At 41.6% G+C, this 12,710-nt stretch overlaps 1 protein-coding gene and 1 long non-coding RNA gene across 2 annotated transcripts in view; one reads left to right on the top strand and one right to left on the bottom strand.

Annotated features, from left to right (window-relative positions):
• LOC132691070 (uncharacterized) overlaps nt 1-12,710 on the bottom strand; it is a 233,498-nt gene that overhangs the window by 167,579 nt on the left and 53,209 nt on the right. The gene's annotated exons all lie outside the window — the stretch shown is intronic.
• LOC145713194 (uncharacterized) overlaps nt 1-12,710 on the top strand; it is an 18,112-nt gene extending 5,402 nt beyond the window's left edge. Inside the window, exon 2 of the long non-coding RNA XR_014136173.1 lies at nt 12,500-12,710. This is a non-coding gene — a long non-coding RNA (uncharacterized LOC145713194). The remainder of the gene's footprint in view (nt 1-12,499) is intronic.

The following is a 12,710-nucleotide window of genomic DNA, read 5'->3' as shown; positions in this document are numbered from 1 at the left end:
CTTCCCTTATCTGAGAAAGTAAATAGACATCCAAATCCAGGAGGGAAAAAGAACTCCCAACAAACTCAACAAAAGCAAGGCCAGCACCATACATATTATAATTAAATTTGCAAAATATACTGCTAAATCAAAAATCCTAAAAGCACCAAGACAATAGAAGCCTCTAACTAACAAGGGAAGACCCATCAGAATAGCTGCAGATCTCTCCATAGAAACTTGGCAGGCCAGAAGGGAGTGGCATGATATATTCAACGTGCAGAATGGGAAAAGTATGCAGCCTAGAATATTCTATGCAGCAAGAGTGTCGTTCAGAATGGACAGAGAGATAAAGAGTTTCCCAAAAAACAAAAATGAAAGGAGCTCACGACCACTAAACCAGCCCTCCAACAAATATTAAAGGGGACTCCTAGAGTGAGAAGGAAAGACCAAAAGTGATAGAGACTGGAAAGGAACAGAGAAAATCTCCATAAACAATGATAAAACAAGTCATAAAATGGAACTAAATTCATTTTCATCAATACTTACTCTTATCAGTTCAGGTCTTGATCTCTGCATTTGAGTTTGAGCTCTTGCTTGGGCTCTGTGCTGGGTGTGTAGCTTACTTAAAAAAAAATTACTCTGGGAGTGCCTGAGTGGCTCAGGTAGATGAGTGACCAACTCTTGGTTTAGGCTCAGGTCATGATCTTACGGTTCATGAGTTCAAGCCCTGTATCAGGCTCTGTACTGACAGTGTGGACCCTGTCTCTGTCTCTGTCTCTGTCTCTCTCTCACTGTAACTCTCTCTCCCTCTCTCACTCTCTCTCTCACACTTCTTCTCTCTCTCTGTCTCTCTCTCTCCCCTTATCTTTCTGCTCCTCCTGCATTCTCTGTCTCTCACCATCTCTCAAAATAAATAGATAAATTAAAAAAAAACTATTCTGAATGTAAATGGAGTATACTTTCCATCAAAATACATAGGGTGTTACAATCTCTAAAAAAACCAAGACTAACCCCCCCACCCAATAAACCAGCAAGAAAACAAGACCCTTCTGTATGCTGCCTCAAAAAGACTCGTTTAAGACCTAAGACACCTGCAGATTGAAAGTGAGGGGATGGAGAATCATCTATCATGCAAATGAACATCAAAGAAAGCTGGAATAGCAAGACTCATATCAAACAAGATTTTATTTTATTTATTTATTTTTTTAACGTTTATTTATTTTTGAGACAGAGAGAGACAGAGCATGAACAGGGGAGGGTCAGAGAGAGAGGGACACACAGAACCCGAAACAGGCTCCAGGCTCTGAGCTGTCAGCACAGAGCCCGACGCGGGGCTCGAACTCACGGACCCTGAGATCATGACCTGAGCCGAAGTCGGACGCTTAACCGACTGAGCCACCCAGGCGCCCCTCAAACAAGATTTTAAACCAAAGACTATATAACAAGAGTTGAAGAGGACACTATATCATAAGAAAAAGAACAATCCAACAATAAGATCTAACAATTGTAAATACTTATGCCCTGAATATGAGAGTACCCAGATATATAAAACAATAAATAACAAACATAAAGGGAGCTATGATGGTGGAGTAACAGAAGGGCCTTCCCTATACAGTCCTCATCCCTTCAACACAGCTAGATAAATATCAAATCATTCTGAACACCCAGGAAAACGATCTGAAGACAGACATGACAAACTGCACCACTAAAGAAAGAGACAAGAGGCCACACCGTGCAAGTTAAGAGAGGTGGAGATATGACTTGGGGGAGGAAAGGGCTGCGTGTGCTGCAGAACAGAGGGAGCCATGATCACAGAGAGATGACACACAAAGAGAAACGGAAAGGGAAAGGGGAAAGGGGAAAGTGAAGGGGAAGGGGAAGAGAAGGGAGAGGGGGAGGAGTAGGGAGAGGGAGAGGGAGAGAGAGAGAGGAGAGAGGATGAAAGCACACAGAACCCAGGGGAATGCACAAGGAAAACACTTTCTAAAGCCATTCACAGGGAAAACAAGAAGGGCTGATTATCGTGAATTTTAAGAATGAATGGAGCTCAGAGATCCTCATTTTGGCTGGTATGGATCCTGGTGGCTGTGTAGTGCTCATGTGGAAAGAGAGGGCAGAGCCCTGGAGCACACAGCATGATCTGAGGATCCCCTGGGGTGCACTGGAAGAGATGTTTCCCCCTTCTTGGAGTGCACCTGGCAGAGGAGACATTGTCTCTCACTGGTCCAAGCATTTGGCAGGTGCCATTGTGCACACCCACCTCTTAGCACAAGGGCAGAGACACCTGCTGAGGGCAGCCAACCTAGACACCGGTTTTTGTTGCACTTTACCCCAAACTCCAAGCTCCTGTGCACTGGTGCAACTGCCTTTCTAGGACAGACCTGCATCAGCACCAGCATGGCAAAACACCCCTCCCCCAATCCAGAGTACTGGTGTGGGTCTGCACCACGACAGGCCCCTAAACTTTGGAGTTTTAAAACTCAGCCAGCCTGCCTGGAATACAACACAGGTGCACTGCACTGCCAGATGGGCAGACAGCCCAGACACGGATGCGGTGAAGGCAGGGATCTGTGGGACACCTGGGACACATGCAGGGAGATGATTCACTCATCTCATCTCTGAGGGCTTCCCAGACACCAGCCGGCATGAACTTCCCTCTCGGGAATGAGAAAGAGGGCTGGTGCCATTTTCATCGCCCACTCATCAGTATGGACTGACTTCAGTGAGCAGCACAGCGCAAACAGTGGAGTCCAGAACTGCTTTCACCAAGCCCCACCAATCTGCACTCTGCCAGTGCCTCTTTACTAGGGCAAGCGTGCCTGAGAACCAGAGCAGCATGCCCTTCCCACTGAAGACCAGCACAAACACTCCGCGCATACAAGACTACGGACCACAGAGTGCTACAAAGCTTCAGTTAACTGGAAATAGCATCAGGGCTCTTTCATCAAGTAGATGAGAGCACAGCTAGTTAAAACTTACCACACTCTAGACAAGGTGCAAACACTCCCCAGTGGTGAAATGGAGAAACTTTGCTGAAGAGTGACCTGAGGGAAACAGCAGCAAAAACACAGCAGCAGACTGCACACAGCATACACACAGCATATACCTGGCACCTGAAGCACCAAGGCTCTGGTCAGTATTATGAGCTGTTTTTAACAAAGCCATTACTCTCAGAATCAGAGAACATAGCAGGCTTTCCTAACACAGAGAAGAAGACAGAGACCTAGACAAAATACAAGAGGGAGGAATTCATCCCAAAAGAAAGAGCAAGAAAAGGTCACAGATAGGGATCTAATCAAAAGAGGTATAGGTAATATGCCTGATATAGAACTTAAAGCAACAATCATAAGGATGCTACCTGGGCTTGAGAAACCGCAGAAGACAGCAGGGACTTCCTTACCACAGAAATAAAAGAACGAAACACTAGTCGGCCTGAAATAAAGAATGCCAAAACCGAGAAGTGAAACTGATGGATTGTAATGACAACAAGGATGGAAGAAGCCGTGGAATGAATAAGTGATATAGAAGATAAAATTATGGAAAATAATAAAGCTGAAAAGAAGAGGGAAATAAAAATATTGGATCATGAACGTAGAACTAGGGAACTTAGCGACTCCACAAAATGTAGTAATACTCATATCATAGGAGTCCCAGAGAAAGAAGAGAGAGGAAAAGGGGGCAGGCTTATTTGAGGAAATTATAGCTGAAAACTTCCCTAATTCAGGGAAGGAAACAAACGTCCAAATCCAAGAAGCAGAGAGAACTCCCATCAAAATCAACAAAAGCAGTGGACTTCAAGCTGCATTACAAACGTGTAATCAACAAGACAGTATGGCACTGGCGTAAGAACACACACTCAGATCAGTGGGACAGAACAGAGAACCCAGATATGGACACAGAAACGTATGGCCAACTAATCATTGGCAAAGCAGGAAAGCATATCCAATGGAATAAAGACAGTCCCTTCAGCAAGTGGTGCTGGGAAAACCGGACAGTGACATGCAGAAAAAACGATTCTGGACCACTTTCTTACACCATACACAAAAATCAACTCAAAATGGATGAAAGACATAAATGTAAGACAGGAAGCCATCAAAATCCTTGAGGACAAAGCAGGCAAAAACCTCTTTGACCTTGGCCACAGCAACTTCTTACTCAACAAGTCTCCAGAGGCAAGGGAAACAAAAGCAAAAATGAACTCCTGAGACCTCATCAAAATAAAAAGCTTCTGCACAGCGAAGGAAACAATCAGCAAAACTAAAAGGCAACCAGTGGAATGGCGTAAGATATTTACAAACGACATATCAGATAAAGGGTTAGTATCCAAAATCTAAAAAGAACTTATCAAACTCAACACCCAAAAAACAAATAGTCCAGTAAAGAAATGGACAAAAGATATGAATAGACATTTCTCCAAAGAAGACACATGAAAAAATGCTCAACATCACTCATTATTGGGGAAATACAAATCAAAACCACAATGAGATACCACCTCACACCTGACAGAAGGGCTAACATTAACAAACTCAGGCGCAACAGATGTTGGCGAGGATGCTGAGAAAGAGGATCTCTTTTGCACTGCTGGTGGGAATGCAAACTGGTGCAGCCACTCTGGAAAACAGTATGGAAGTTCCTAAAAAATTTGAAAATAAAACTACCCTATGACCCAGCAATTGCAGTACTAGGTATTTATCCAAGGGATGCAGGTATGCTGTTTCGAAGGGGCACATGCACCCCAATGTTTATAGCAGCACTATCAACAATAGCCAAAGTATGGAAAGAGTCCAAATGTCCATCGATGGATGAATGGATAAAGAAGATGTGGGGTGTGTATGTGTACACACACACACACACACACAAACACACACACACTGGAGTATTACTCGGCAATCAAAAAGAATGAAATCTTGCCATCTTGCAACTACATGGATGGAACTGGAGGGTATTATGCTAAGCGAAATTAGCCAGAGAAAGACAAATATCATATGACGTCACTCCTATGAGGACTTTAAGACACAGAACAGATGAACACAAGGGAAGGGAATCAAAAATAATATAAAAACAGGGAGGGGGACAAATCATACGAGACTCTTAGATATGGAGAACAAACAGAGGGTTACTGGAGGGGTTGTGGGATGGGGAGTGGTCTACATGGGTAGGGACGTTAAGGAATCTACCTCTGAAATCACTGTTGCACTATATGCTAACTAACCTGGATGTAAATTTAGAAAAAGAAAAGAAAAAAAAATCAACAAAAGCAGGCCAACACCGGGACATATCATAGTAAAACTTGCAAAATATAGAGATAAGGAAAAAATCCTAAAAGGGAAAAGGGAAAAGAAATCCATAACCTACAAGGCAAGACAAATAAGGTTAGATCTTTCCACAAAGACCTGGCAGACCTGAAGGGAGTGGCATGAATCACTTTGCTGAATGGGAAAAATCTGCAGCCAAGAATACTCTATCCAGCAAGACTGTCATTCTGAAGAGAAGGAAACCTAAAGAGCTTCCCAGACAAACAAAACTTATGGAGTTTGTGACCACCAGATGAGATCTGCAAAAAATATTAAAGAGAACTCTTCGAGTGGGAAAGAAAGACAGAAAGTGACAAAGATTACACAGGAACAGAAAAAAAGCTTCAGAAACAATGACTTAACAAGTGATACAGGGGCGCCTAGCTGGCTCAGTTGGTTAAGCGTCCGACTTCGGCTCAAGTCACGATCTCATGGTACATGGGTTTGAACCCCGTATCGGGCTCTGTGCTGACAGCTCAGAGCCTGGAGTCTGCAACGGATTCTGTCTCCCTCTCTCTCTCACCCTCCCCTGCTTGTTCTCTCTCTCTCTCTCTCTCTCTCTCTCTCTCTCTCTCTCTCTCCCTAAAAGAAATAAACATTAAAAAAAAATTTTAAAACAACAAGTGATACAATGGCACTAAATTCATAACTGTCAATAATCACTCTAATGTAAATGAACTAAATATTCCAATCAAAAGACTTAGGGTGTCAGAATGGATGAAGAAAACAAGATCCATCTACATCCTGTCTACAAGAGACTCACTTTATATTTTTTTATTTTTAAAAATTTTTAAATATTTATTTTTCAGAGAGAGACAGAGAGGGAGAGCTTGTGGAAGGGACAGACAGAGAGGGAGACACAAAATCCGAAGCAGGCTCCAGACTCTGAGGTGTCAGCACACAGTCCAACACAGGGCTCGAACCCACAAACTGTAAGATCGTGACCTGAGCTGAAATTGGTCGCCTAACCAACTGAGCCGCCCAGGCCCCTCAGGAGACTCACTTTAGACCTAAAACACCTACAGACTGAAAGTGTGGGGATGGAGAAACATTTATCTTCTTAATAGATGTCAAGGGAAAGCCAGAGTAGCCATGCTTATATCAGACAGACTAGATTTAAACCAACGAATGTAACAAGAGTTAAGAATGGCACTATATCATAATAAAGGGGTCTATTCGCCAAGAACTAACAATTGTAAATATTTATGCCCCCATCTTGGCGTTCCCAAAGATATAAATCAATTAATAACAAACATAATGAAACTCATTGATAATAATACAATAAAAGTAGATGGCTTTAACACCCCATTGACAGCAATCCACAGATCATCCAAGCAGAAAATCAACAAGGAAACGATGGCTTTGAATGACACACTGGACCAGATGCATATAACCGACATAGTCACAACATTTCACCCTAAAGAAGCAGATACACATTCTTATCAAGGGCGCATGGGACATTCTCTAGAATATTATTACACAGTGGGTCACAATTCAGGCTTCAACAAGTACAAAAAGATTGAGATTACGTGATGCATATTTCCCACCATGACACTATGAAACTTCAGGTCAGCCACAAGAAACAATTTGGAAGCACCACAAATACGTGGAGACTAAAGTACATCCTACTAAAGTAGGAATGAGTCAACCAGGAAATGAAAGATAAAAAATTCATGGAAACAAATGAAAATGAAAACGAAAATGAAAATACGATGGTACAAAACCTTTGGGATGCGGGGTGCCTGGGTATCTCAGTCGGTTAGGCGTCTGACTTGGGCTCAGTCATCATCTCATGGCTTGTGAGTTCGAGCCCTGCATCAGGATCTGTGCTGACAGCTCAGAGCTTGAAGGCTGCTTTGGATTCTGTGTCTCCTTCTCTCTCTGCCCTTCCCATCCCCCCTCTCAAAAATAAATAAACATTAAGAAAAAACGTTTTTTAAACTTTGGGATGCAGCAAAAGTGGTCCTAAGAGGTAAGTATATGGCAATACAGGCCCACCTCAAAAAGAAGAAAGGCAAACCTAACCTTATACCTAAAGAAGCTAGAAAAAGAACAAATGAAGCCTAAAGCCAGCAGAAGGGAAATACTAAAATAAGTGACTCAAAATAAGTGACATAGAGACAAACAAGTAAACAAAAACAAAAATGAAAACAAAAATAGAAGAACAGATCAATGAAACCAGGAACTTCTTCTTTGAAAGACACAATAAAAGGGATGAACACCTAGTGAGACTTATGAAAAAGAATAGAGAAAGCACTCAAATAAATTAAATCACAAATGGGAGAGGAGAGATCACAAGCAACAGCCCAGAAATACAAATATAAGAGAATATTATGAAAAATAATATACCATCACACCAGGTAATCTTGAAGAAATGAAAAAAAAAAACCTAGAAACATATGAACTACTAAAACTGAAACAGGAAAAAATAGAAAATTTGAACAGACTGATAACCAGCAAAGAAATTGCACCAGTAGTCAAAAATCTCCCAACAGTAAATCTCTAGGGCCACATGGCTTCCCAAATTTTAAAGAAGAGTTAATACCTATTCTTTTCAAACTATTCCAAAAAATGGAAATGGAAGTTAAACTTCCAAACCAATTCTATGACACCAGAATTACCTTGATCGGAGAACCAAAGACCACACTAGAAAAAATAATTACAGGCAATATCCCCGATTAACATGGATGAGAAATTTCTCAACAAAACTGTAGCAAATCAAATCAAACAGCATGTTAAAAGAATCATTCACCATGAACAGAGTAGGATTTATTCCAGGGTTGCAAAGGTGATTCAGTATTCACAAATCAATCGATGTGATACATCACATTAACAACAACAACAACAACAACAACAACAACAACAGCAACAGCAACAACAAAGGATAAGAACAATAGGATCCTCTCAATAGATGCAAAAAACACTCGACAAAGTACAGCATCCATGCTTGAGAAAAACCCTCTTAAGTACGAATAGAGGGAACATATCTCAACATCAAAAGGCCAAATATAAAAGAGCCAAGGCTAATATAATCTTCAATGGGGAAAAAAGAGCTCTTCCTCTACAGTCAGGAACAAGATAGGGATGGCCACTCCCACCATTGTTATTTAACATTGTACCAGAAGTCCTTACTTCAGCAATCAGACAACAAAAAGAAATAAAAGGCACCCAAATTGGCAAGGAAGAAGTCAGATTTATACTATTTGCAGACGACACGATGCTCCATGTGGAAAACCTGAATGAGTCCACCAAAGAATTGCTAGAACTGATACCTGAATTCAGTAAAGTTCCAGGATACAAAAGCAATGTACAGAACTCTGTTCCATTTCTATATGCCAATAAAAAAACAGCTGAAAGAGAAATCAAGGAATCGATCTCTTTTACAATTGCCAGCAAAAACCATAAGATACCTAGGAGTAAACCTAAACAAAGAGGTAAAAAAATCTGTACTCTGAAAACCATAGAGCATTTATGGTAGAAATTGAAGATGACACAAACAAATGGAAACACATTATGTGTTCATGGGTTAGAAGAACAAATATTGTTAGAATGTCTATATTACCCAAAGCAATCTACACATTTAACGCAATCCCTATCAAAATACGACCAGGATTTTCACAGAGCTAGAACAAACTATGCAAAAATTTGTATGAAAACACAAAAGATCCCAAATGTCCAAAGCAATCCTAAAAAAGAAAATCAAAACTGGAGGCATCACAATTCCAGAATTCAAGTTATATTACAAAGCTGTAGTGATCAACACAGTTGCACAAAAACAAGAAACATAGATCAATGGAACAGAGTAGAAAACCCGGAAATGAACCCACACCTATATGGTCAAATAATGCCCAACAAAGCAGGAAAGAATATCTAATAGAAAAAAGACAGTCTCTTCAACAAACGGTGCTGGGAAAACTGGATGGCAACATGCAAAAGAATCAAACTGGACCACTTTCTCACACCATACACAAAAAGTAAATTCAAAATGGATGAAAGAAGGGTGCCTGGATAACTCAGTCGGTTAAGCGTCCAACTCTTGATTTTGGCGCAGATCACGATCTCACGGTTTGTGAGTTCAAGCCCCATGTCCGGCTCTGTAATGCCAGCATGGAGCCCACTTGGGATTCTCTCCTCCCTCCCTGTTATCCCCTCCCCCTCTCGTGTAGGCATGCACATGCATACTCTCCTTCTCTAAGAAAATTAAAGAAAAATTTTTTTTTAGTGGACGAAAGTCCTAAATGTGAGAGAAGAAACCATGAAAGCCTAGAGAACACAGGCAGAAACCTCTTTGAAATTGGCCTTAACGAGTTCTTACTAGATACGTCTCCCGAGGCAAGGGAAATAAAAGCTAAAGTAAACTATTGGAATTTCATCAAGATAAAAAAAAAACTTCTGCATGGCAAAGAAAACAACGAACAAAACTAAAAAGCAACCTACAGAACGGGAGAAGATATTTTCAAATGACATATCTGAGAAAGGGTTAATATCCACAATTTATAAACAACTTATAACATTCAACACCCCAAAAAAAACCAAATAATTTACTTAAGAAATGGACAGAAGACACAAACAGACATGTATCCAAAGAAGATATACACATGGCTAACACACACATGAAAAGATACTCAACATCACTCATCATCAGGGAAATGCAAATCAAAACTACAATGAGATACCATGTCACACAACTCACAATGGCTACAGTTAACATCACAGGAAACAACAGATACTGGTGAGGTTGCAGAAAGAGGGTAACCCTCTTATGTTGGTGGGAATGGAAACTGCTGCAGCCACTCCGGAAAACAGTATGGAGGTTCCTCAAAAAGTGAAAAATGCTACTATCCTACAATCCAGTAATTGCACTACTAGGTACTGACCCAAAGGATACAAAAATATTGATACAAAGGAATACACGCACCCCCCATGTTCATAGCAGCACTATCAACAATAGCCAAATTAGGGAAAGAGCCCAGATTTCCATCGACTGATGAATGGATAAAGATGTGGTAGGTGTATGAGTGTATATATGTATGTGTGTGTGTGTATGTATGTGTGTATATACATATATATGTGTATATGTGTGTGTATATGTACATATATGTGTTTATGCATATACATATATGTATATATATGTATGTATGTGTGTATACACATACATATATAAAATGGAATACTACTCAGCCACCAAAAAGAATGCAATCTTGCCTTTGCAACGACATGGATGGAGCCAGAGAGTATGATGCTAAGTGCAATTAGTCAGAGAAACACAAATCCCATAGGACTTCACTCATATGTGAAACTTAAGAAACAACACAAATGAACATGGGGCGGCGGGGGGGGGACGGTGAGGAGACAGGCAAGCAAGAAATAGACTCTTGTTAGGTGCTTTTTGCTTTTTGTTTTTATGGTTTTTTTTTTTTTTTTTTTGAAGGGGGAGGAGGAGCACAGAGAGACGGCGGCAGAATCCCAGGCAGGCTCTGTGTATGAGTGAAGAGTCTGATCCGGGGATCGACCCATGAACTGTGAGATCACAACATGAGCTGAAATCAAGTTCTGAATGCTTAACCAACTAAGCCACCCAGGCTCCCCGAGAAACAGATTCTTAACTATAGAGAACAAATGCAGGGTTACTTGAGGATAGGTGGGTGGGTGGGGGATGTGTTAACAGGTGATGGCTATCAAGGGGTGCACTTGTCGTGATGAGCACCAGTTGTTGTAAGTAATGAATCACTAAATTCTACACCTGAAACTAATACTGCACTGTATTTTAACTAGCTGGAATTTAAATAAATACTTGGAGGAAAAAGTATTCTGCTGTCCTCTGAGTCTACAGAGCTACAGTCCGCAGGTACTGCAGCCTGGAGGGAGGGAGCCTGGCCCTCCCTAAATGCTTGTTCTCACAGTTTCATCTCTGCACTGACCTTCTCCATTAGCATCACCTACCAACTCACTAGAAATGCTCATTCTCAGCCTATACCCTAGACTGACCGACTCAGACACTTTCCGGGTGATTCCAAGAAGCAGTGCTTTTGTTTTGTTTTGTTTTGTTTTGTTTTGTTTTGTTTTGTTTTGTTTTGTGGTTCATTTATTATTGAGAAAGAGAGTGTGAGTGGGGGAGAAGCAGAAGGTCCAAAGTGGGCTCTGTGCTGAGAGCGGAGAGCCCAATGCAGGCCTCAAACTTACAAACCATGAGATCATGACTTGAGCCTAAGTCAGATGCTCAACCAACTGAGCCATGCAGGCGCCACTAAAGAGCGGTGTTTTAAGAAGACTCCGGGTGAAATAGACACAGAGTTAAGTATTCCCTCCACTTACTTGTTCCTGAAGACAGTAAACCCAATATGCTTGTGTTTAACATGAATCTTCTCTAAGGCTGCAGGATTTGAGAACCAAGCCTGCAAAATTTATCAGCACACAAATGTTTCCTTCACTAAAAAGTAAGGTCTACAATAGCTGATTTTCTATTGTTTATTAATGGATTACTACTCCTTTATGAACATACAAAGTGAAAAGCCTTCAATCACTCTCCCTCATACAGAAAAACGGTATTTGCATACCGTACTGGTATCCTATTACCATACTGGTATCCAACTACTTTGGCACTTGGATGCACATCTGTGTATCTATGTTCAAATACATTCCTACATTACCAAAACTCAAGTTCTGGTGCCCATTGCTCGAAAACCCAATACTCAAGAGACAAGTGTTCAATGGAAAGGAACATGAGCTCATTCAGGCGGCTGGCCACCCGGGGAGAAGGCGGACTTTTGTACACAGGCCAACTCCCAGGTCTCTGCCCCCCCCCCCCCCCCCAAGGATTTTTAAAGCAGTTTAGGGCAGTTAACCAGAAAAGGGAGCATAGCGGTCTGGAGCATCTCTTGACTACATGCAGACTCTTCTGGTGCTAGCTATGGATGTTATCACAGTGCTCAAAGGTTTTACAACAGGTTCTGGTTCCCCAGTGCCTAGGGGTTGTGCAAGAGGGTCTGCTTTGTGTTGTGGCATGTGGAACTGCTCTGCTCTTCTAGGAGAGAATGCCTGATCTACAGAGAAACATCCGCAGAGAAATCATGGGGACGAAGGATGCTTGGGAAACCTTCATGACGACTGGATTGGCCATAGGGTTTGAGGTGGCTGCACCCCTACATACTATTTTTGTTAGTACTGAAAGAGGACCTCAGTTGCCTCTATTTTGACTTCAAACTTTCTCGTTGGGTTCCTTCCAGCTTGTCTCTTGGCTAAGGAAGACCCTGATGGCAAGCGTTCCCAGATGAGAACCAAAACGACCCCTTCAAGCAATAAAGAGTGCCCTGAACAGCAAGACCCCACCCGTGAGTGACTCCATGACAATGATCTACTTGACTCACTGACTCCCTGCATGTACCCACCCACCTTTGCTGACATTTTTCTTATATAAACCTAGAAGTGTTTTCACCA

The sequence above is a fragment of the Panthera onca genome, chromosome E2, assembly GCF_046562875.1.
Source record: "Panthera onca isolate mPanOnc1 chromosome E2, mPanOnc1 haplotype 2, whole genome shotgun sequence".
NCBI classification, from domain to species: Eukaryota; Metazoa; Chordata; class Mammalia; order Carnivora; family Felidae; genus Panthera; species Panthera onca.
This window is presented reverse-complemented; position numbering and strand designations above follow the sequence as displayed.